The sequence below is a fragment of the Lacerta agilis genome, chromosome 1 (genome assembly GCF_009819535.1).
Source record: "Lacerta agilis isolate rLacAgi1 chromosome 1, rLacAgi1.pri, whole genome shotgun sequence".
NCBI classification, from domain to species: domain Eukaryota; kingdom Metazoa; phylum Chordata; class Lepidosauria; order Squamata; family Lacertidae; genus Lacerta; species Lacerta agilis.
Window position 1 is genome coordinate 49,010,911 of NC_046312.1, and position 26,576 is coordinate 49,037,486.

General features: G+C 44.0%; 1 protein-coding gene across 7 annotated transcripts in view; it reads right to left on the reverse strand.

Moving 5' to 3' along the window:
- Positions 1 to 26,576, reverse strand: part of DGKZ (diacylglycerol kinase zeta) — a 124,935-nt gene that overhangs the window by 44,769 nt on the left and 53,590 nt on the right. Inside the window, exon 1 of one of the 7 annotated variants that reach the window (XM_033149001.1) lies at positions 15,654 to 15,866. The exons of 5 other annotated variants lie outside the window; for them this stretch is intronic. The gene's annotated coding sequence lies outside the window, so the exon portion shown is untranslated. Of the gene's footprint in view, positions 1 to 15,653; positions 15,871 to 26,576 lie in introns of those variants that run through there. One more of the 7 variants, XM_033149010.1, reaches the window with a different exon arrangement.

Below are 26,576 nucleotides of genomic sequence, written 5' to 3' on the forward strand. Positions count from 1 at the left end.
TATGTGGCAGTTACCCTGCATTAGCATTTCTTTCAAGCAGTCACTTCCCACAGTAAGTAATTAGAGATTCCCTTAGATTTGCATTTAGCTCCTACATACAGCAATGAAAATGTTTTTGTCACTCAAATCTGGGCAGCCCAATTTGTGTGTTATACAATTTGTTTGCTAATTATACTATAAATACGAGACATTTTCTAAGAGCTGCCCCTTGCACATGCTACAAAAAGTTGAGAAAGAAGTGGTGGAAAACTCTTCTTGCCTTGACATTTGCTCATGGCACTAAATAACAGTCCTCTATTACTCTTGCATTATTTGTATAGTGAAACCAGTAATACACAATGTGCCCTTTCAGCTGTCATTGTTCCTTAAGGCTGAGAACACAGCAAAGCATGTGATGAGACTCGTATAGTAAAGGTAAAGGTAAAGGTAAAGGACTTCTAGATGGTAAAGTCCAGCCGAATTCAACCATAGGGTGCAGCGCTCATCTCTGCTTTTGGGCCAACGGAGCCGGTGTTTGTTCGCAGACAGCTTTCCAGATCATGTGGCCAGCATGACTAAACCGCTTCTGGTGCAACGAAACACCATAACGAGTGCCAGAGCACACAGAAACTCTGTTTACCTTCCCAACACACCAGTACCTATTTATCTACTCACATGGATATGCTTTCGAATTACTAGGTTGGCAGGAAGACTACTATGACAGACTGCTGTGACATATTGTTCCTGTTCTCGCTGCTTCACATTTTAGAAGTTACAAGGGGGAATCCTTGCTTCTCTCCCAGATTTTGTAACCTTGGCAGAACAAAGCACTCCCCCTTAGGCTGTAGAATTCAGCCCAGATTTGAAGGAAATACAATACTTTCACACTCAGCAGTAGTAAAGCTAAAACTACACAAACTTTATTGGGAATAAATGCTGGCATTTTGTTCTTCAAATCTATACAATTCAATTCAGTTCAATGGAATGTATTGTAATTGTGGATAGGATTGCTGCCTTATATATATATATTTAAACTCGCAGCCAAGGTTCATTGTGCCTCCCCCCACCCCCACGTACAGCAAACACATGTGCATTAACTTTCCCAAACACCTGAGTATTACTTGTCCCTTTGATTCTCAAGAGAACATTATGGGTATTGGTGGTTTAAAGTGAATATCTCATTTCTTGACAAAACAAAATAAAAATTTCTTTCCATGTCATTTCTTGACATAAGTCAGGAAGGGGAACCATACAGTCCCGTTTGACTACACTCCTCACCCACCAACTATGGAGCCCTTCCCCAACCTGGTGCCCTCCAGCTATTTTGGACTACAACTCCCATCTACCCCAGCCAGCACTGGTGGAAGTTGTAGTCCAAAGTATCTGGAGGGCACCCGGTTGGGCAAGGCTGTGCTATGGTGAGTCAACTTCTCAGGCAATGTCACTTGCCAATTTCTAACATGCCCTGCATAGCATATCCAGACTCAGATTTCCAGGATTTGGAAATCGCCTTAGAATGAGTGTGTTTATTTAAAAGAAAGTTCCAATTGTTCAATTATTCACTTCCAAGCAAGAATGCTTAGTATTACAGCTATAGCATTTAGAATTTGGCCCTAATCCTATGGAATACTACAAACAGGGGAGGAAATTCTAACCTCTTGCTACCCAGTCAGTTACTCATCAAGCAGGGATGTCACAAATTACTTGCCAACAGGTACTAAATCCTTCTTCATGCTCACTATGCTACCACGTTTTTCTAGTGTTGCTCCTATGCTTTTAGCAGCAGCTGAAATGAAGAAATTAAGCAAGTGACGCATTTCCACATCACTTTATCTCTTGCTGTGATGCTTTATCTGTGTGTCAGGTTGCTTTTAAAGCAGCAGAATCAGAAAGAGCAATGGCTGCAGCCCAAAGACCACAAGGAAATGCAAACAAGTAAATGAGAAGACTGGCAGAAAAGGGATGGGTGGCTCATTCTGTGCCTCCTTCTGTGCACAGCACAGAAACCAAGTGAGTTGCCACAGGAAGGCAGTCCCCTCCTTTCACATCCAGGAGAAAAATGCAGTAACCTTTTTGTCCCACCTCTGCCAGCCTCCAGCACAGCAGGATAGTAATGATTTGTTTTGGGGTTTGGTGGGCTTATTTACAAAGCTGCTTAACACTATCCTTTCACTCCAGCAAACTGAATGTTACTGAAGATTCCCAAGTCAAAACATACACTGAAGATCAGTAAGAGACCACGCGGGGATAATTAATTCTCAATCTTAGAGTCTGTGCAGTATGACCACAAGTAGACCATAAGGGAAGTTGTGTCCCACTGAATTTGGCGAGATTTGCTCCTGAACAATTGATACGAGTGCACAGAAACATATTCCTGATGTGAATAAAAGTTTTCCTGGACTTCAGTCTGTTTGTGACAGTACAACATGTCCTGGCCTGGTATCTTGTCAGAGATTTGAAATACTCATTATGGCATAAGCTTTTGTGTGCTATAGTCCAGTTCATCCTGCATCTGACAGAGTAGGCTCTTTAGAGCATTTGAGCAAGAACTTTGTTACCAAGTATCTTTAGGGCAGGTTCCATTAGCTGCCCTCTCTTACTGTAACTGAACTTAATCAATGCTCCTATGGTTTTTGTGCTTTGACTTTCACTGCCTCCATATGACACTTTCCAAGAGAGAGCTTCGCTAAAGGGTAGACCCAGGTATCTAAATGAATGAGTCTGTTCTATAGTTTTCTGATCTAAACACCACTTATACCTAGGACTGTGTTTGCCAAAAGTAATAATCTTGGTCTTACGAGTAATTTATAGATAGGATTTCCTGTTTACCGTATCTGCTGAACACCTCCACAAAATTTCTGAGGCCCAATCAAGAAAGAGGGAAGCACTAAAATCATCTGCATAGATCAAGACTGATATCTTTCTGTTCCTAATTACTGGAGAGGGGGAGGTTGCACTTGGCTAAATATGACACCAAATCATTACTATAAAAGTTAAAAATAGTGGGAGCCAGAATGAAAACTTGCTTCATTCCTCTCCAAGTCTTAAAAGCATCGGTCATACCATCATTTAAACCTACTCTGACCCTCATTTCTGTGTTACTGTATAGTTCTTGGATCAACAGCAGAAGTCTGCAGCCAACGTTGGCAATTTGAATTTTCTCCCACAGTCTATTTCAATTAAGAATCGAATGTAGCGGAAAGATAAATCTCAATGTATATTTTCTTACAATATGGTTCAGAGTAAAACACTGATCAATGGGCACTGCGTCTTCCTCTGAACCCTGCTTGTTCTTCATGAATAATGTTACTTTGCAACCAGTCTGACAATTTTTGAAGGAGATACCGGAAATATAGCTTTGCAGAGATGTCTAACAAGCTAATTGGCTGATAAGTTTTTTGAGCATTCCTATCTCCTTTCTTATAAATCGGGAAACTGATTGTCATTTTCCATCCAGAGGGCATTTGGCCAATGTTGTTTATAGTGGTAAATAAGCCAGTCAGGATAGGCACCCACCATTCTGCATATTCCTTAAAGAGCTCAGGTGGAAGCTTTTATCTTCTCCAGGAGCTTTGTTTTATTTCAAGCAGAAAACTGGGCCTTTATCTCATTATCGGAGGCTGGTTGTCATATTCAGGTAGGTTTGAGAAATCCTTACACACTGCTGGTACATGTGATTGCCCAGACTGCCCACCAAATATGTTGGGAGAAATATTTAACCCAATCAGAGGCAGGAATTGAGGCTTTCCGTAGTGATCTCACTTCATTTAAACCCCAGAATTTGTCTTCCTTCTGCTACATTACTGCTAGTCAGTCCCATTTCCTGCCTTTTCTTTGTAATAAAATGACATACACACACCTCCTTCCTATCTCTTTGGTGAACAGACTAGGACTATACTCATGTAACAGCTGTCAAGTGAGGACACCCCTGTAGCCAGAGTGGGGCAAACTGATGCACCATCTCACCTCTCAAGCTGTGCTTCCCCACCCTCTGGATTTGGAGGAAAAATTGATTGTGTGCGACATGACAGCCTCCCTTTAAAAAAATGACAGCTTGCTTTAAGAACAGGAGCAATTTACGAATAGAACCTCTGAAAAATTCAGTGAACAAGTCAGGACAAGTGCGCAACAAAAGCCTCATCTGGGAGAGCCCCCCAAATTCTGCTCACTCAAGACTTTCCCTGACTGAGGGTGGGTTTTTCGTTAACACTATCATCCTGTAATCACTTAAGCGATTCTGAAAAAACCAGGCTCTACTGATCCTTGAAGTTAAATATTAGAACTTTGTATTATGGGCTAGTCTACTTCAAATTCTCCTTTTGCTCTGCTTTTCAGTTTAAGTTGTGTTCTCTAGTCAGCCAGCAGTAAGGAAGCATGCCCACAGTAAAAAGTAAGAATTCGTTTATTCTGCAGTTACTTATGATGAGCACAGGAGGACTGGGTGCTCATTGCTGAAAAGGTGTACTGTGAACCTACCACTGAGAAAGCTCACATGTATACAAAGCATTTTTATAAGTTTATAAAATGACATCTACAATGTAGTAAATAGTTTACAAAGTTAAGGACTCTGTCTCACTGACTTCAACAAGGAAGTTATGCATATTTTTCTCAGCATCACTCTCCCTAAATGCTCGACTATGGTTGCATTGTAACGCACTCTTACTTTGCTTTTAAACCTGTTTGTGTTTCTTGTTTGTATTGGTGTTGCGATACAATATTAAAATTTATTTTTTGAGATACCTCCTCACTCCTCACTAATTTTTAACCTCTAAATTACAGCATAAACTAATTTGTTTGCTTTACACCTTTTGGTATACCCCCGTGTTCACTGTATCCCTAACATCCTGGCAAAACAAAACATATGCCTGTCATTTAATTCCTGGTGTTCATACTAAATTTTCTGTTAACTTGCATAATTAGCTATGTAAAGGTCAGGTTAGCAAACTTACATAACACTCCCCTTTAGGAATGGGGCTGCCCCACCTACGGAGCTGAGTGAAGAGATCTTACATAAACCAACCTGACTTTCGTGTTGAACCTAAACATGAGTCTCAAACCTCCTAACAGGCTGACAAAAGAATTCATTTAACAATCAAAACTTTTTTATGAACAAAACCCGTACTACATTTTGCCAAACTGAATGATATAATAACCTATAGTGTTTGTGTGATGAGAATGAAAAGTTCTAGGTGGAATTAAACATCATGTTATGGTGATCGTCCTGTCATGGCAAACAATGCAGCTTGAACAATCCCCACAGGCTGTTCTCCTGACCCCCCCCCCACCCCGCGCCAATTCTGGGGAGCGTTGGGGGAGGAGAGGAGAGGGGTGGAAGCCCTTGCACAAGGCTTTTGCTGATGGGACTTGTTAGGTGAATCATGTTCTCTGTGTCTCTGAAACTGTAGATATCATAAATACTGGTATTAGTTCGTGTGAAGCAAAACTTATTTTTTATTATTAATCGTTATATTTGTGGATTGGCTTTCCTCAAACAGATACCATCGCAATGTACAATGAATAATAAGCAACAAAATTACATCTGTAACTAAAACATATTCGAAACTAAAATACCCACAAAGCAACAAACTATACAGCAGCTGCTGCATATCTACCATATTTTCCGGCGTATAAGACGACTGGGCATATAAGATGACCCCCAACTTTTCCAGTTAAAATATAGAGTTTGAGATATACTCGACCACAGATTCTCCACCCGGCGTATAAGACGAACCCCGACTTTTGGGAAGATTTTCCTGGATTAAAAAGTAGTCTTATACGCCAGAATATACAGTAATTGAAAATGGCCTATTGCGTTTACTGAGAACTGCTAATCCATACTGAATCTTTGCAGCAGAAATAAGAACATTGGTTGTTCTATCATTTTTGAGTATCTGAATATGCTGCATAAAGAAGTCTTACAGAATTTATTTCTGATATCCTTAAAGTCAGGGGTGGGAAAGTGGGGGGGGGGGGAGAAAAAGAGAGCAACACACAACATGCACAAACAGTTTCTCTAAAGGCCCTGATTCCCGTCGGATCATAAGCCCTTTCACTAGCAAAGCCTGGGGCTTTGATCTGCTAATGATCTGTAATCAGGGTTGTGATAAGCTTAACTTAATGGGGCATAACAAAATAAAAAATAAAAAAATTCCTTCCAGTAGCACCTTAGAGACCAACTAAGTTTGTTCTTGGTATGAGCTTTCGTGTGCATGCACACTTCTTCTTCATACCAAGAACAAACTTAGCTGGTCTCTAAGGTGCTACTGGAAGGAATTTTTTAATTTTTTATTTTGTTTGGACTATGGCAGACCAACACGGCTACGAACCTGTTAATGGAGCATGTTTTCCTTTCAAAAGGCAGCTGAAACTCCAGCTTAATAACCAAGCTGGGTCAAGTCACACAAAGCATGTTCCTTCCTCTCAGCCTTCTAGCAGGAAGTGTGGATGCCAAGATCTTGCGTTATTCCTTAGAGAGCCAAGCAGAGCCAGGAGAAAGTTCAGTGCAAAGGGCTGTCAACTGAGATATCCCCAAATCCAAGGAGAGTTCCAGCTTATTGCTCTGCACTGTCTTAACACCACCCCCAGCATACAACAGGTTTGGCAATCCCCAGCCACAACTCCCAACTCAAGAATCCTGCAAGTCATCAGGCAGTTGACTACAAAGGCTCCAACCATCAGTGCCTCCTGTGCGGCTTTTGGTGTGTAGAATGAATGGTGTGCAGAATGTGGGTATTCCCGTGGCCCTCACTTTACCCATTTACCCCTGGAGTAAGACACAAAGCCTGTTGTATTAAATGCAGCTAGCTTGGGCCTGGTTTACTTGCAACACAGGTTAAGAGAGGTCACAGGAATGTCCATTTCTCTCCCTTCCAAAAGGCAACAGACTGCAAAGAGAGCATATTGCAGGAAGGGCAGACCCTGAAGCCTGCCAAATGGGGTTTTTCCTATAACATCAGCTACTAGCATCCCCAGGATCAGGAAACTGCTAGAAGTACAAGCGCTATTAATAATCCCCACTGTTGACACAGGGACCTCGTGGGCTCTGCTCACTATCGCTTTGCCATCAGAACGTTAAAAACAGGCAGCCGCAGAGGCTTGGGAAGCTTGGCCGGGGATTCCGCTCCAACTCCGGTGCGGCTCACATGCCAGAGCTTTCCTTCAGCTCGTGTTTCCTTACTCCCACAACCTCCTGACATCCCAAGATGCATTTTCGCATATACGAAGCTGCCTTTGCCTCCCCCCTCCCTCGGAGATCCTCTTTCCATTCTAGCTGGGCTGTCGCATCTCCTGGTCTGCAGCGGCTGCACCGCACAGCACTCGGCCATGCTGAGCTCTCCGAAGGCATTCTGAAAGGAGGAGGGCTTTCCTTGCTATGATAGTTGCCAGGGCCTATGCTGCACTAGACGCAGCACGCCAGATTAGATGGGCCATTTGTGGTTGAGCAGCATGACCGAAAGCCACAGTGGCTTGAGAAGGAGGAGGGTGTGCATTTCTCACAGGGTCGTCCCCTGACTCGACAAGAGTTAGCTGGCCAGGCCCAGTTCCCCCTTTCATTTCCCAGTACACATGGCATATGAATCATACACCACATGCACCCACCTGGCACCAGAAACATGCAGGGGATGATCCTTGAGGTGAAAAGCCTGTTGAATCATCTTAGGCCCCCGAGTTCTCAGTTATCGGAGAGGGACACTCAACATTTGCCTGAACAGAAGTTCTCCCTCTCTCCCCCCCTCCCCACCAACTAACTGCCTTTTAACCAGAAAGGATGTGCTTGTTAAGCTGCCAAGAACTCTGAAGTACACAGGCAGTTATCACAGAAGCCCCCGCAGTTTGATTGCCTGGCCTTCAGAGCCAAGCTTGCACGTACGTAACAGCCTTGTGGGGTGAGAGAACCAAGCTGGCTGTGCGCGAGCAGCCGCCAAGTCTTATTTTAGGGCTCGCTGAAGAACCACAACCAAGTGCCAAGGCCTGCTCGAGGAGCAGGTGTGTCTGCTCACACTCGGACTTGCTACTGAGGAAAGCAGTATTGGCAATAAATGGGATAACAGAAGCATTTTAACAACAGCCAACTGCCTCTACCAATTGAGGATTTCTGATCTCTTCTGCAGCTAAACAAGATTTGCCCTGGCGGCAGGGACTGGCTGGGCACCAAGAGAACTGGGGTTGGAGACTGTCTTGGAAGAAGGGATCAGTGGTCTAGGGGAGCCTGTAACAGCTGGAAGATGAGAGTCTGAGGCAGAAGAAGCTGCAGGATTGGAGAGTGAAGAACAAGCGCAGGAGAGAGGGAGAGGTCAGGCTGGTGTAGAGAAAAGGGCTTCCACACCTCCTCCTCCTCCTGCCCCCACCTCTCCTGCTGCACTGTCTCCCAGCACCAGAAGTGAGATCAGCAGAAGTAGGTTACATACAGGCAGAATCTTTGCCTGCCTGCGCACAGCTCAGGTGGAGGAGATACATAAGCTGAGGTCGGGGCAGGACCTCTCTGTTGCAGCAACTGCCTCATCAAGTGTACTCCTAGAAGTAGCTGAGAGACGGAGGAATGACAGACATGACTTTTCCGAAACTGGGAGTGTACTTTTGACAATAAAGAGTCAATTGCTCACACTGGACATCCCTTGCCTGATGACACCTGGCCAGGCAGTCATAGGGTAGTCACAGAAATAATTCTCCAGTTACATGTGGAATTTACTCCAAGTTACTCTTGGAATGAATGTGCAAGCAGCCTCTATGCCAGAGAGGGGGAACCTGCAGCCCTCCAGATGCTACTGGAATACAGCTCCCATCATCCATGCTGAATAGGTCCAATGGGAGTTGGAGGCCAACCAAGTCTGCAGGGTCACAGGTTCTCCATCCCTGCTCTATGTGTTTAGTTCTTGGCATAACCACCTTACACCCTGAAACCATCATGGCTCCTACCTCCAAGGACTCTGGATACTGTACTTTTGTGAAAATGCTCAGAAATAACTAATCCTCATCACAAAACGATAATGCCTGGGCTGAGCACCATTATGACCATTAAATGAATTTGAAACTGGTTTAAATTTGATGTGCAGGCACACTTAAACTCACAAGTGTCCTGTTCTAACAAGTCCTAAAGTACTTATGGAGTGCATCAGCATGAAGAGGTCAGTGAGGAGAGTTCTATAGTAAGGATCAAAGAGCACCGCCAACTTCCCCAGCATTTCATTACTTCAGCATTGAGAACCCACAAGGAAGCAGCTCATATCCCCAAAGATCCATCCAACCACATCAGAAGTAACCTTTGTTCCTCTAGAAACCTTCTGAATGGACAAAGAAATTCCATTATTTTCTTAAGAAGACTAAAGTATGGCCTCAATATCTACTGACTTATGTCTTTTGGTCAAAGTACAAATCTATAAACATAATGGCACAACAATGGAGCAAACTGCCTAGGCAGGCTGTGGAATCTTTTCTTGCATCCCCCCCCCCCAGTGAAATGATGGATAGCCATCTATCTCTACTGGGTACAGAAAAACGTATCTGATAGTCTGACTAGGTTCCTTTCTGGGAATCTTCCAACCTGTGGGTTTGATCGGACAAGCCTATTTGTAAGCCTGTGTAACTAACAAAAACAAATAATACAGAGATGGTTTATTAACCAGGGTCGGTGGGTTAACAAGGCTACCCAAAAGAGAGACATTGACCTTATTCTGAAATACCGTATCTCCCCCTTACCTTTCCTTCTTTGTACCTGAAGGAGTGACAGAATTTCTGGACTTGCAGACTTTTGATAAGGCAGTGGAAATATTTTGCAGTCTTCCTGTTTTATACTTACGTTTATTTATACCCCAGACTCCTATCATAAAGCTTAGAGCAGCCTTCTCCAACCTGGTGCCCTCCAAAATATGTAAATCATACCTCTCTCCAACCCAAGGCAGCATGGCTAATAGTCAGGACTGCTGAGAAGTGTAGTCCAAAATAACTGGAGTTGTGGAGTCCTGATTTGAACAGTTTACAAGAGGCTACCAACCATCTCCCTTCCCAAGCTCTGCTCAGGACACAGCCAGCTATCAAATCCGACAGGGCAGGGGAGCATAATCCATAAAGCTATTTCATTTCTGTCCTGCCAAGCAGAATGCCATAATCCTGCCTTCACTAAAATAAGTGTGTGTGTGTGTGTGTGTGAAATTACTAACTCTACTGTCCAATAAAAGTTCTGTACTTCAAAATTTAATGTAGAACCACCTTCTGCTCTGCAAGTCGAAGCCATCAATAATATAGTATCTCAAAGAGTTGCAGATAGCTCTTCTTAATACCATTTTGTGTTTGCTGGCTCCAGTCTGCCCAGTAACCATAGCTCTTCAATCTTAATGTTACACTGATGCTAATATGCTTTTGCCCAGGATGCAGAACCAGACATACACAGTCACAGCAGGCAAGAGATGGCAGACTCCTGGTTCCACAGCTTCGTTCCTTATCCGTGTATCAAGCCTAATGCGCAGCAGTAGGATATACTGTATAGTCTTACTACTTAGTTACACAAATCTGGCAGAAAGGCAGGCATTCTTCACATTCATGCACACGCAAACGTCACATAGATAACCATCTAGACTGGGGAAAACATGCCGTAAAATGCATTCACTGCCATGTTTAAACAATGCTATTTTCACTAAAATAAACTGTTAGAAGGCTGCACTCTAAGCAGAAGAGACAAGCAAAGCAATGCTGCATAGTGCGTTCATGGAAAATGGGCCCGTGTGGGCTGAACTGGACCTGCTACTCACCAGGGCACAGCCCTGCATCCTGTTTTAAATGGCAGGAAGGAACATGAGAAGCAATAAAGAAGGAGATGCTCTCAACACATCCAGATAGGAAATTGGAAATGCTCAGTAACTATAGCCCAGCGTCCCATATCTGCAACAAGATGGAAGGTCAAATGGTGCAACTTTCATATTTAGCTCACAGGAACATAGGAAAGCTGCCTTATACTGAGTCAGAACATTGGTCCATCTAAGCTCAGTGCTGCCTACACCAACTGGCAGCAGCGGCGGCAGCAGCAGCAGCTCCTCTCTGGGGTTTGAGATAGTATTCTCTCCCCGTCATGCTTGGAGATGCCAGGGATTGAACCTGGGTCTTCTGCATGCCAGTCTGCTTCTGAATAACAGTTGCTGGAGGTACAGGAAGCGAGAGCACTCTTGCACTCAGGGTCCTGCCAGAGCCGTCTCATCCATAGAGGCCGGTGGCGCGGCGCGCCAGGGCGCTGGGCACCCCAGGGGCGCCCCCGCGAGCATACCGGGCTCCCCCTCCCCAACCCAACCCCGCCCCCACGGGCAGGCGAGCACTCGCGCGCCGGCGGGCGGGCTGTAAGCCGCCCGCCCTCGCCTTCCGGAGCCCCAGCTGGAGCGCTGGAGCGGCGCGGGGCTTTGCGCGACCTTCCAGCACTCCAGCTGGGGCTCTGGGAGGCGAGGGCGGCCGGCTTGCAGCCCGTCCGCCCGCCCCTCATCCTCCGCCCGTCGGCGCGCGAGCGCCTGCTCCAACGCCACGCCCCTCATCCCCCGCTCGCCCACCCCCCCTCCCGAGGGGCGGCCAGCGCGGGAGGGAGGCGGGCGGAGAGGCGGCAGGCTGGGGGCGCCGAGGGATCGCTGCGCCAGGGCGGCCGATCCCTCTAAGACGGGCCTGGGTCCTGCTAATGGGCTTCCCAAAGGCATCTGGTTGGCTGCTATTGAACAGGACGCTGGATTAGATGGCCCATTGGCCTGTTCTTATGTTACCCCTCAGCTACAGTCCTTCCCTGTTACTCTCATTAAAAACTTCTGATATGCCCAAATGGCTGAAGTGATGCATACCGAGCTGAAATGACGGAAAGTGTGCATGTGTGTTTTGTAAATATATTTTCCCGCTGAAGCAGTGCAATCCCCCATTTGCCTTGGGGTTTGTTTGTTTGTTTTGGGGGGGAGTGCAAAAGGTGCTAGAAATCTTCAATCCTCCATACGAACACACGCAGCCACCCACTTCCCAAACCACAACATCGGGTGGGCTATAAGCAGCTACATGATCCCCCTTCAGCACTTGCCTCTCCATATATTTTGTAGCTTGATTGCATTGCAGCCCCAATTGTCTGCTTCTTCGGCATAATTTGAAGATGGCCTGCTTTACAAACACAAGTTAGGTCATCATTTAGTCAATTAGTTTTGGCTAGATTATAAGTTATTTATTTTATTTACTTAAAAATATACACTCCGCTCTTTCCCTGTTTGGGGAAGTCTAAAATGTTTGAAGTTTTATTCTGTTTTTAATGTTCCGTTGAAAAAAAGCTGCCCAAAGTGGCTGGGGAAACCCAGCCAGATGGGCGGGGTAGAAATTATTATTATTATTATTATTATTATTATTTCTTAAATCATAACAATCCAGCTACCTGACTGGCTGTGTGAAAACTTCACTGTTTCTTAAATTTGAAGGAAGGAGTTAGATTTTTAAAGAGTGGTGCCAAAATAGCAGCTGATGAGGGCTGTGAATAGCAGTAAAACAGCACAAAGAAAGAACAATCCCTATCCAGCTTCTCACCCCAAAATCTGAAGTGTAGTTTCTCAGCACCATTTAATATTCACGTACCTCAACTCAACAGGGACCCAGGTGGCACTGTGGGTTAAACCACACAGTCTAGGGCTTGCTGATCAGAAGGTCAGCGGTTCGAATCCCTGCCACGGGGTGAGCTCCCGTTGCTCGGTCCCAGCTCCTGCCAACCTAGCAGTTCGAAAGCACGTCAAAGTGCAAGTAGATAAATAGGTACCACTCCAGCGGGAAGGTAAACGGCGTTTCCGTGTGCTGCTCTGGTTCCCCAGAAGTGGCTTCGTCATGCTGGCCACGTGACCCGGAAGCTGTCTGTGGACAAACGCCGGCTCCCTCGGCCTATAGAGCGAGATGAGCGCCGCAACCCCAGAGTCGGACACGACTGGACCTGATTGTCAGGGGTCCCTTTACCTTTACCTTTACCTCAACTCACAAGAACTGAACAGCGAGACCCTGCTATTCCCAAGGTTCTAAAGGGATGGCACAGAGTACTTTTGTGATATTTTTTAAAGTAAGTAATTACATGCCTCCTTTTAGGGCATAGCCCTCAAAAGACAAAATATAACCACAGGGGATCCATTTGAGATATATCTGAATGATAGAAAACATAAGAATCCAAAACTGTAAGGGAACACCCTCAGGAATAATAATAATAAAGGAATGTGTGGTGTTCTCAACCCTTAACTGCCCACTTGTGTTTGATGTACATCCTCAACGTACATCGTTCTGACATTTTCCTTGCCAGAAGTATTACCCTACTAAACTTTAAACTGGAACTATGGTAACATCTTTTATAGTGCCCCCTCCCACCTTGACATTCAGACATGTTGTTGTTTTTTTGGTTCAAAACCAAAAGGTCATCACAGAAATGTCAAGCATTACAGTCATAAAAGAAATCCAGCCTGCCCAAGAGGAAAGAGACCTCTCCCTTTGGGCTGACGTGTTTTCAAATTATGTAAAAATGGAGCTGTTCTATGCTTTAATATTACCATCTCTTTCAAATATGCAATAAGTAAATTTATACATGTAGGAGTGCCTGGGCACATCTGCTCCTCAATTGTGAAGCCTTGACTGCTGGTTGGAACAAAACGTTATCATGGAGCCTGACCAATCTTGGAGCAATTGGTTATGATGGCAAAACTCATTAAACACCCTGCATTGTGCAGGAAAATAATGAAGCAACTGAGAATACAGATATAGGCTATTCTGGGTTCTTAGGCTAGGTCAAGTGCTGTGAAAATCCAATCACCTGTCAACTAGAAAGGTGAATGGCATTATTGGTTTATCTAGTAAAAATGTCAGCAGCTGGGGTTCCTAAACACCTTGCTCTTTGTTTGGTCAGCAGGTACCCCCTGTTGGTCTAGTCCTTTCCTACGGCACGTGTACATGTTTATGGTTGCCATACAGGAGCCATTTTAAGTCCCTCCACATGTTGGCTTCCACCATTTAGAAAGCGACAGCTCAATGTTCAGAACAGACCATTCTCGCCACTATTCTAAATCTTCAGGTTTGCTGTGGCATGGAGGAAAGTCACTTCATCCAAGCCATGGAGAGAACTGCATGACACAAACCGTTTGCCACTCTACATGCAGATTGCCAGATGGCATGCTTTAAACAGGGTATAGTTTGGAACTACTTCTTGTATAACATCTTCACATTTCGCCATAGCACACGGTACCTTGAGAAGACGAAAGCATTCTTAAGATACCTAAGCCCAGTCTGGAAAATTTCAGGCATAATGTTAAAAAGGCAGAAGGCAGCCTTGAAAACTATGGGTACAGTGCTAAATAGTTTGGCTACAAGGAAGTCAACCTGTGGGAGCTCCGCTTTGGGAATACAGAACCCTTGTCTCACACAAGTAAATTTAGACGAGCTTTGCCAGAGGGACTTGCTCTTTACAACTGGTCTGTGTAAGGAAAGCAGCTGTTGGTTCACAAATCCCTTGACAGAACAGAAGATGGGAAGGAATTTTTTTTAAGGGGTTTCTTTCATATTTTTTCCCCAGCATAGAATCTGAACAGGGGGGAAACAAGGCCCTGCTGCAGTCCCAGGCCTGTGATCTGTTGATAAAAAGAAAAAGCCACCACTGTGTATCCTGTGATTGGGGACAGAGACTCAGATGCAAACTCTGAAAAAACTGCTGGGGACCCTGCTCAACAAACCACACAGGAGCTCTGGCACCCTCTTGCCAACCTGCATCAGTGAGGCTGCATTAACCAGACAAGCCTGTCCTATTACTGCTGCAGCTGTCCTCACCATCTCATCCACTTGCCAGTCACACTGCCATCTGGTTCACAAGACATTTTTTTTTTTTAAGATGGTGAAGCTCTTATGGGTGACTTAATATTCGGTCCTCATTTCTTTGCAGTGAGATGTCTGTATGAATCAACCCCCACCAGGAGCACTAAAAAATTGCTTAGGTACAGTACAATGTCAGTTTAATTGTTTTCTCCTAACCAGATAACTCAGGTTCTCCAACATGGATGCAGGTGCATACAAACACCTCACGTGTGAAAATAAAAACCCAAGGGGTAAACTGAAAAGCACACTGCCCTGTGCTAACTTCTGTTTCCCCACCTCGTGAAACCAAGCTCAGCACAGTCCAACATATTAAAGGCAACCTTTGAAGGCTACATGACATCCAAACACAACTAGTAAATTGGCCTCAAGTTTGTTGCAATAAAATAAAAATGAAGTCACTCTGCACCTCCAGCCTCAGGAAACTCTCTCTCTTTCAAGGCCAGGTTCATAACAAAGCAGAGAGAAGATGGAAAACTCTCCCCCCAAGCTGGAAACAAAGGGAGCCCTAACTGCACATCCCCTCAAGCCTATGGTTACAAACGACACAGAACTGACCCACATTAACACTCCCTCCGGAAGCTTCTGAAACTACTGTTGAGCAGCTTCCAACAATGTTTAACCCACCCGGCAAAGGACCTCATCCTGCTCTCCTGCCACAGCTAAATTCCCTTGCCATGTCTCCAGAGTCACAGGGTGAGGCTATTTCACACAGAGATCCAGCATTTCCCTTCCCGCTCTCAAAAGCGCCTCACTTCCTCACCCTGAATGGCAAACCCTGACCAGAGAACGGTTAAACACGGGGTGGGGGAGGAAGAGGAGGGGACGGGCAGAGCCTTTGTGACCTGATCCGAAGCTGAAGGGAGAATTCTTGCAGGTGAAGAGGAGCCTGGGCAGCAGCTGCAGGAGGAAGAAGAGAGGCTGCCAGCCCTGAAGAGATTCAGTCCTAGTTTGGAGAGAGAGGTCTCTGTTTATCCCACTGCCTCCTCCCCATGCTGCAAATCATGACAGCCCTTTTTAAAATAACCAACAGGCACTTCCTCCTACGGCTGCTATGGGGGTGGCTACCTCTAAGGGGGCGGGGATGAAATGAGTGAGTGAGTGAGACACAAACACAAACACACTTACTGACCCCAGCTAAGTTCAGCGTTCAGACAGTCCTTGCAGAGTAAGAAATGCACAATAGAGCTAACTTTTTATTTTATTAATTCTATCTTAACACACATACACAAAAAGTGTCAGCGGTGGATAGCAAGACAGCACACAAACAATTCTAACTTCACACACACACACACACGCTTTTGATTCAGAAGTATTTTATTGGCCAAACATTTTAAAAGCGTTGCACACACATCCCTTAAAGGGGACTCAAGAGAATCCTGATCTCTTGGGAAGACACCTGCACTGACCCACTTTTGCAACTGCAAAAGGTCACTTTCTTCATTGCCTCATTTCCTTCCCATCCAGTCGTTTCTCTGCTTAAAGAGACCTTGCACTCAGTCATAAGCTTTGCTTATCAGTGACATATCTATCAAATAGTGCAGACAACCATATTGGCCCATTAGGGAAAACACCTTAGTTTTATTACTTGGTTCTAATCAGGGTACTGTGCCACTGTTGCTGCTTCAGTTACCTGAGTGAAGAGTGACAAACAGTCCCACCCACGGTAGTCAAAGCAAAGAGGCATTGAATGATATTCTACTCCATGATGACAACAAAAATCATTTCCCTGAGTGATTTCCCGTGCAAGCTGGAAACAGCTATTGCACTTGATACAACTCCTTTAAGTTGAGCCCTTGATATCTTCTCACATGCAATGTACATATAGATGGAACTGCAGATGGAAGGGAAGCTGATAAATTTTAGAGATAGACTTGCATTTCGGCTTCCTCAGCACAAATATGCACATTTCCAGGTCTCATTTTGCACAGTGTTTGTGCTATGCTGCCTCTTAAACTTGGGACAATGGAATTATGGGAAAGGAGCCAAGAAGACTCTTACGAGTCACACCTTTACTTTGTGAAAGTGAAAGATGTGAAACACACATGCGGGCATTAAATCAATAAGATAGCTATTTTTGCTGCAATTAATTTGTGAATACGCTGGACACGTTTCTAAAACATGTAGATGAAAGCAGCTTTCAACAAGCTTTAGTTTCCCTTTTGCCCCCCCCCCCAACAAAAAGTAGATCTATCAAAGTTCACTACCATCTTCCTCTTAACTAAATAAAATACATATTACAGGATCAACATACAGGAATACATTTTTAATATTTAATGAAGATAATGCTTTCTTCTCCACTGTGTGACAGAGGAATAATATGCAATTTGGAAAGCAGCCTAAAAGGGCAGACTAACCAAATATGGTTAACCACAATGCTGAGCACTCTAATTTTTAAAATCATTCATACTGTAACATGCAAATATTAAGATACTCAACTGACTGCTATTTTCAGCCCTCGTAAGAGAGAGTAACTGGGGGGGGAGCTCTTTAGCTCATGCTGGAAGTGTGCTGGCTATGCTATTTTATACCAGCATTTCCTGTAACAAAAACAAAATAGAAATGTCAACTGCTACAAAATGTTGCAGTATACTGAGGAAGGTAAATTGTACCCCTCCCTATTTCCACAACAATAGATTGCCACCTAACTTGACTAATCCTGTTCAGAGTTCCAGAAGGGCATTCCTCAAAGCAGGAACCCCCCCCTCTCCCCCAATTGCTATTTTTCTTTTCCAAGTGACACTGAACATTATGTGGCTATTGAACATGCTCCATTCCCACTGAGATATTTGTGGGGTGAGAAAGACTGTGCAAACTTTGAGGCTCTGCTGACTACAGAAGTGGATAGCCTGGTGGGGAAGAGCAGCAGAGCTAGCATCAGGGCAGCTGTGTTTCTGACACTTACCAGGAGGGAGAGAGGCTGTGAGGAGATTGGCACAGTGTGGACACTCCAGCCATTGTGACTGCACCACACTGGTCTCCCCATTTCTTCTCCCTAGTAAGTAGCAGCAACACACCAGCAGCTAAGCTAGCACTGCAGCTTTCCCAGTTATGCCAATTCCCCCCCCCCCCTGTTGTTTCTCAGTGGCCCTGCTCTGACTCTGCACCGTTAGCACTCAGCAACTGTGTTCACAATTAGGAGGACTACTGTTGGGTGACCAACTCACTTTTACATGCATCTAAAATGAAACAAAACAAGCCCTTGTGTCTGCGAAGCCAAACCATAGCTGTCAACCTTTTCCTTTTATGTGTGGGAAATTCCCTTATTATAGCATTGGGAAACAGCAAGGAGGGTTGACAGCTATGTATATAGCAGTGGGGAACAGCAGGGAGGGTTGACAGCTATGAAAACCACGACAGGAACGCTAGGCACATGTACATAGGTGTTTGCTGTGAACCCACTGTGTATTTGCTATGTTAAATACTCTTGCTGTAAATGCAGGATGCACATTTGCTGCAGGAAGTATGGAGCTACCCTTATATAGAATCATTTGGCAGAGAAAAACTTGGAGACTTGCTTCTTCCCATACTTTAATTACGATATATTCATGAAATTTCTTCCCATAGTATGCAGAATAACTCAGCTGGGAAATAATGAAAGTTGGAGTGTTAAATCCAGAAACTGCCCTACAGACAGCGAAACCATTCATTCATTCCAAGATGCTTTGCACACAGGCATCACTTAGTAATTTAGAATACACTGATGTTTAAGAAAAAGAAGAGACTATACAACACCATCTTAAGGTTGGGGGTGGGGCGGAGGCCACAATGCAGTGATTCCTCCAGGCACGCCCCCCCCCCCAAATGGATGGTTGCAATTATTTTCACATTTCCTTGAAAGCCCTACTGAGCTCAACGTGGTGCTAAGCAGGATTAGGGGAATAAATAGGCTTCATTCCTAAGCACATATACAGTCGTATCTTGGTTGTCGAACGGAATCCATTCCGGAAATCCGTTTGACTTCCAAAAATGTTCAAAAACCAAGGCAAGGCTTCCGATTGGCTGCAGAAGCTTTCTGTACTCGATCGGAAGCCGCACTGGACATTCGGCTTCCCCAAAAAGTTCGCAAACCGGAACACTTATTTCTGGGTTTGTGGAGATCAGGAGCTAAAATGTTTGAGTCGCAAGGCGTTCAACAACCAAGGTATGACTGTAATTGGAAGTAAAGTCTACTAAAATTAATGATAACTTGCTTCCAAATAAACGTGCATAGGCGATCAAGTGTTTAAGTGTCCATTTATGGACATGAAGAGCTCTAGTCAAGTAAGAACACTTTCTTACTGCAAAGTCCCCTTGAATTTCAAGTACTTATGTACAGATTAAATGTTGTTTTAGATTGCACTGCAGCATTTAATAGATTGATCAATTTCAAAACTTTTATTCATCCCAGAGCTCCCCCAAAATTAACTGGATAGCAAGGTTTTTTTCACAAGTAGCCTATTTACAAGAATACAGTCATACCTTGGAAGTCCAACAGCTCAGTTCCCAAATGTTTTGGCTCCTGAACGCTGCAAACTCGGAAGTGAGTGTTCCAGTTTGCGAACTATTTTTGGAAGCCGAATGTCCAACTGGGCTTCCATGGCTTCCAATTGGCTGCAGGAGTTTCCTGCAGTCAATCAGAAGCCACGCTTTGGTTTTCGAACGTTGTGGAAGTCAAACGGACTTCCGGAATGGATTCTGTTCGACTTCCAAGGTACAACTGTACTAGTATTTCGGGAATGCTGAATAATGGCAAGCACCATCTTAAAAGAGGCATCTCTCATTTTCTCTTCCTTAGGAGAGAATGCTTCTTCTAAGATGATGCCTGCTAAGACACCTAAAAACAAAGTCAGCATGCTTCTTGCTTCAGAATTCTGATCTATTGTTCTTATCCATATGCACGTTTAAACTCATACAATTAATCAACTTTTTAAAATGAGGTAACAGCCCTAGTTTTGGAGGAGCGCTATCTTGTTGGTATTAAAGTTGATTTGATCTTTTGAAACACACATAGCCCCTTCATTTACAGAAAGCAAAATGGTTTTATTTTAACTATTCCGCAAGATTATAGACAGAGGTTCTGAGATTACACCTGCGAGTGCCTTTAGTACTAAAGGAGCTCCAAGGAGTTGCAGTTGCTCTCATGCATGGTTCCTTGATGGTTTCCTATCTAGGCAACTAAGAGTGGCTGGGGAGGCCCAGCCAGATGGATGGGGGTATAAATAAATAATTTATTATTGTTATTATTGTTGTTGTTGTTATTATTATTATTATTATTATTATTATGAGGGTTATGCCTGCTTAGCTTCACCAGCACCACTGCATTACGTGCCATTGTCGGGGGTTGGACTCAATGACCCTTGGGGTTCCTTCAAACTCTACTGTTCTATTATTTTATGATCTACTATTTAGCTAGGGAAATTTCAACACCATTTCTTCTTGGGCACCAAAGCTTATTGGGAAATATATTTTTTTTCCAGGAGGGCTTGTTCTCTGATCTAATCTAATTCCTCAACATACTTCCGGGATACTGCTATAGGAAATATTAGATGCTGACTTCCCTTGTACAGTTCCTGGTAGTGTCTGTCAGCAATACCTAAGAGCTGCTGCAAGTCCTGGTGCTACAGGGTTAACAATATCTATGCGGCAAGAGAGAGAGAGAGAGAGAGAGAGAGAGAGAGAGAGAGCGCTCTCAGTAGGGAGGCTAGCAAGCTCTCATTAATGGCTTCCCTTTTTAAATGAACTTCCCCTGAGCGCAAAGCTGAGTGTCAGAAAAAGCAGGGTAGAAGCTAATGAGTAAATGCTATGGAGGGTTCTGTGCTCTACAAAGGCACTAAACAGCAGCCTCCTCCCCTCTTCCCAGGGATGTCTCTACAGGGCTCCATTCCCAAATGGACAATTATGACAATGCTCTGTTTCTATTTGGGGGGGGGGAGAGAGGAGGGGGGAAGAGGGAGGGAGACCGGGGAAGAGAGATACCTGCTTGTAAATATTCAAAGAGAAGCAATTCCTAATGAAATTAACAATTTACTGTGTGTCCACGTACGCACAAACAAACATCAGACTGTTGGGCTGGGGCAGTGTTTCTCAGGAGAGTATGTTGCAAAAGCCTTATCACTGGGTACACTTTAAAAACTGGTGTTTGAAAAGGGGCCCATTTCTAACATATGTCTGCACTAGAACGAGGATCACATATTCCCCCTGGTGTTTAAAGTTCAGTACCACATCTCCCAAGCTGCTCTTGAGATCAAGGCTGTGTGACAACTCTACCTGTATAATGCAGGGGTAGGAAACCTGTGGCCCTCCAGATCATAGCTATCAACCTTTTCCCCCTTTTGTGGAAAATTCCCTTATTATAGCATTGGGAAACAGCAGGGAGGGTTGACAGCTATGCTCCAGATATTGTTGGATCACAGCTTCCATCACCCCAGACCACTGACCATGCTAGCTAGAGGGCTGTAGTCCAACACCTTTCGTATTGGGTTAACTTTTGCTGGTGAAAGAGAAAACAGGATTTTGACATGCATTGAACCACTTTTCTGATGGCATCATATCAATTCCTATTCTGGCCAACAGTAAGAGAAAGGATTTTGCTCATCTTCCAGCAGAGTGGCGATTTTTTTTATCCTTGTTTTTTCTGCACAATTTCACTTAAACTCATGGATTCCTTAGGCTCATTGAGAATATTGCTATTTGGATTACGTGGTTGACAAACAGCATCAGGTTGTTTTTTTTTTAATATAATAAATGTTTTGTTGGGGAAATGTTTACAAATATCAATTATTCCTGGGGGATAAGTTAGCTGTGAACTTTTAACAAATCTGGTCTCTCTCAGAGTATACACAAAATGGCAACTCCAACTGTCCTCATCCACCCAGAGGAGTGACATAAAGTATTAGAGAGTGAACAGGAAGCTTGAGACTCCAGCCTTTCACATCTAACAGAGGATAAAGGAAAAAAAAAACAGAGACTCATTTCTGTTGATAACCTTCTGTGAAGATGGAAAACTTACATGACTTCACCTACTAAACATCGACTAAGACAGTGTTTTTCAACCACTGTTCCGCGGCACACTAGTGTGCCGCGAGATGTTGCCTGGTGTGCCGTGGGAAAAATTGAAAAATTACTTTATATATAGTCAATATAGGCACAGAGTTAAATTTTTAAACATTTTTTAACATTTTCTAATGGTGGTGTGCCTCGTGATTTTTTTCATGAAACAAGTGTGCCTTTGCCCAAAAAAGGTTGAAAAACACTGGACTAAGAAAAGCAAGGCTATTATGAAATTGTGAATTCAGATCAGGCCCCTTGGGATGGTCATCAGTACAGTCACACTGCTCTTCACCGCTGGCAGGAAATTTTACAATGTTCATATTGTCTAGATACAAGAATGGAAGTAAACAAAATTATGAAAGGGGTTGCAAAGAAGATGCAGGTGTTTAGATCTCCAATATTCCTTTCCCAGGGTCTAGTAAAGTATAAGACTAACAATATTCTCAGTGAGATGCAGAATAGTCAAGAAAATGCACACCCCACAAAATATTTAAAATACATGCCCCCACCAACCCATCATTATTGTTTGAAAACAACTGTTATTGGGTGGGGGAACAGATATTGGTCCATGCAACAATATTAACTGTAGCCACTAATGACAAAGATATTATATTATGGTTGTTTGATGTGCATGTTTTACAATGTCCACAATTAACATTAATTATCACACAGGGCCTGATGAGCTGAACCCAAGGATACTAAAGAAGCTTGCTGGTGTAATCCCAGAGCCTCTCTGAGAATTCTTGGAGAACAGCTGAGGTCCCTGCAGACTGGAGGCAGGCAAATGTTGTCCCCATCTTCAAAAAGGGCGTGGGGGGGGGAGAGCCAAGGTAACTACTGACTAAGCCTGTGGACCCATCATTGTTCAATGTCTTTATAAATTACTTGGATGAAGGAATTGAGGGGATGCTCATCAAATTTGCAGATGACGCCAGACTGTGAGGGGTAGCTAATGCCACAGAAGACAGAATCGGGATGACCCTCAGGGTTACTTCCAACTCTACAATTCTATGGTTCTATTATTCTAATACGCAACTGCTTGGTATTGCTAAGGGGAAAACGAAGTAGCTGAGAATTAAGTGGCAACTCCAAGCAGACCTCTCTGGGTTCAGCTGGCCCACCCTCCAGTGTCAGTCATTTCGGGTTACAAGTAGGTAGTCATTTAGGGGAAAGCCTCACTCTGTAAGGTCATTTCGAAGAGATAAATTTCACTCTGAACACGCAGACACGAGGTTCCAGATTTGCATATTGAAGCACCAAACACTGCTCCCTGGCACAAAGGTTAGTGACTCATGCAGACCCAGTAAGCAGCCTTTGGTTCAGAGGCCCCCAGTAGCTCTAGCAGGGTGAGATGTAGGCGGAAAAGCAACCTTTGCTCAGCCGTAGACGGGGCTGCAGCCTTTCGGCACCACAGAGCTTGGGCAAGCTAGTAAAAAGACCACATACCGGTACTTATATACTGCCGGCCTGTGCTTTATCCTGTGGACTCCCCATCAGCCAGGTGGCCCTGGTGGCAAGGCAGGACATCACCATGGTCAGCAAGACCCAGCCATGCCCATGACTAAGAGAAAAAGCTTTCCTTTCTTACCCTTTGTTCTGCTTCTACTTACTACAGCAGATGTACTGCACCTCTCCCCGGAATAGATAAAAGGTTGAATGCCAATGACAACAGAACAGCACTCAGAGCAAACAGCAATGCCCTCATATAGGCAGGCAATCCTTTTTCCCTTTCTGAAGTCACAAAAGGCAACTCTTCTCCTAAGCAGACCCAGAGACCACCAGCTATCCAGAGAACACAGCCTCTAAAATCACTCTGGGCTCTACATTCAAAGTGTGAATGTGAAAGCGTAAGAAGAGCCAAATTGGATCAGACAAAAGGTCCATCTAGTCCAGAATTCTCTTCGGCACATTAACCAACTAGATGCCTCTGGGAAGCCCACAAGGTCAACAGCCTTCTCCCATTGTCCCCCAGCAACTGATACTCAGAGACCTTTGAATCTTAAGGGAGTGCACATAGCCATTGTGGCTAGTAGCCGCAGATAGCCTTATCCTCCATGAATTTATCTACCCCCCTCCCCTTTAAAGCCATCTAAGTTTGTGGCCATTGCTACATCTCATGGCACTGAATGCCGTAAGAACTATGTGCCATGTGAAGAAGGGCTTCCTTTCATCCTGTCTTCAGCAATGCATGAAATTTGGCTTTCCTATGTAGTTGCACAAATCACAGCACCTCTGTAGAAACGCAATGGGCCTATTAATGATCCAAAACTATCCGACAAAGAAATAATGGTGGTGATCCTCGCTTGCCAAAACATAGGCCACTTAATTCAGAACAAGGCTGGGATCGAAATTCACCAAGCAAAATTCAGTACATAGCAGACTGGAAAATTAATTTACTCTTGTACCTAACTTAATTATTGGCACAATGAGGTTTGAGGGCCATATATATATATATATATACACGTTCTGTATGGACGTTTTCGGCAATTGGTCAACCACAAGGGAAGGGAACCTTAGGCCTGTGGGCCAAATGCCTCTAGGCCTCTCTATCCAGACCATGGGACATTCCCAGGCCACGCACCCCTCCCCAGGCTACCCTCTTCACTGGTCCTGCTCTGTGCCCTTCCTTGAGTTCCACCCACCTGCACAGTCTGAAGGAGCACCAGGGGCAAAGATGCCTTAAAATTTATTAAGATCATCTGATTGATTAAAAAGGTGTCCCTGATAAAATCAGGTAGCAGATTTATTTATTTTTTTAAATATCTACCCATACTTCGCAGGATTTATATACTGCTTGGCCATCAAAAACCATTTAGCCATCAAAACATGTAATCTATTTACCTAAAAAAAAAAACATAGAATTAAAATGCCGATGAAATCAGGTATGTATTAAAAACAAGCTGGCCTAAAAAAATTCAAAAGACAAATCTATGTAAAATCACAGCAGTTTAAAAATAGAGACATAATAATTACATGTTAGAATTCATGTCTCCGTAGGCTTGCCAAAACAGGCACCAAAAACAATACATCAAAGGTGCTTAGCTAATATAAATGAGCAGGGAGTTCTAGGGTGTAGGTGATGCCCTTTATATATATATATATATATATATATATATATAAAGATGAAAACAATGGGGGGGGGCACGTACCAGCTTAAAAGAGGCATCATTCACTGCCCCTTCTCACAAACAGAAGGGAATTCCTCTCCTGTAACAGCACTTGCTACAAAGTGTGCACGCGCCATATAAAACCCAAAATATGAAGGGTGTTTTTGTCATCATTATTGCTACAACCGATGATTACAGCTCCCAATCTTTAATCACCAACAGAGCTGTTTGACATACGGTGCTTGAGCAAACTGGATGCCCCATAGTGTTTTGCCACTAGTTATCCCAGCACATGGCAATGTTGAGCAAGTCAGAATAAATGCAAGACCTGCTTCTCGCCACCAGGTGGAGTCACCTCCCTAACTAGCCAGAGGCAAGTATCATCATCCGGTGGCTTTGTCAACACTTTCCAAACATCTCCTAGTGTGTGTGACCCAGATACTTCAGAGCAAAGCTCAGTGAGGAGAGTCAGGTGGCAGATCTAACAGGGGAAGCTGCATCAACCTCCCCTCTCCTGATCACTACACTAGCCTGTCTCCTGGCGCTCATCGGCAGAGACTCACCTTGGCAGCTAGACACAGATATTGATTTGTAATTTAAATACGTTGCGGAATGGCTCCAGGCACACACTGCACTAAACTGACCCTGAAGCTTTGTTTAATCAGGACTTGAGAGAGAGAGGTTTTAATTAATAAATACCCAAAGTTCCATAAGGGTGGTAAGACAACAAGCGGTCTTGTTTAATACTGACACATTATCAAGGCGATTCCTTCTGTGTAGCAACAGGAGCTAATTAGATATTTTAGAAAGCAAAAATAGATTTAAAAAAGAGGTCTCATTTAAATTCTCTGCCTGCTTCCCATCATAAACAAATGACATTCAAACTCTCAGGAAAGGTGCACAGAGCAACGTTCCTGAGAAGGGGAGGAGAGAGCAGAACCTTCAACACACCAGCCTCTCTGAGTAATTTTGATCTAGAAGATGATAAAGAAGAGCTCCTTTTTCTCCTGACAAGGAGACCTTTGAAAATTTAGCTCTTGGTTTCCCTGTGGGCAAGCGCTCTTCCCTTTAAAAACTCTGTGGGGTTGGGTTTTGTGGCTTTACGTAATCGACCAGCACCTGGATCCATCAAGACATAAACCACAGGCCCAATACCTGCTTATTTCCTGTGGTGACCTGAGCACCCTTAGCCTCTAACAACTATATTCCAGTCTGCATCTGCATTTGAACTATTTTTAATGTGTGTTTTTAAATATGTGACTTTTTAAAGTTGTTTCATATATGGAAGTGTTTTTAATTGTTTTATCCTTTTCTTGTTTTCTGGTTGTCACTGTTGTACCTGTTTTATAATTGTATACTGTATTTCACTGTTGTAACCCACTCTGGAACATTACAGCAAAGGGCAAGTGAGAAATCTGATAAAATAAATTAACAAGAGAAAGACTACAACACTATTAGTTCCAACTTACCCAATAAATAATGGATCCCGGGGGTGGGGGGAGATGAAAATGTTCTAGTTCCTGTCTGACTGAACTTCCAAATACAGAGACCTCCAGGCAGGCCTCAAAGTCAACCCTAGACTTGCTTATCATCTGCATTTTAGCTCTGTAAGAAGCCTGGACCAATTCT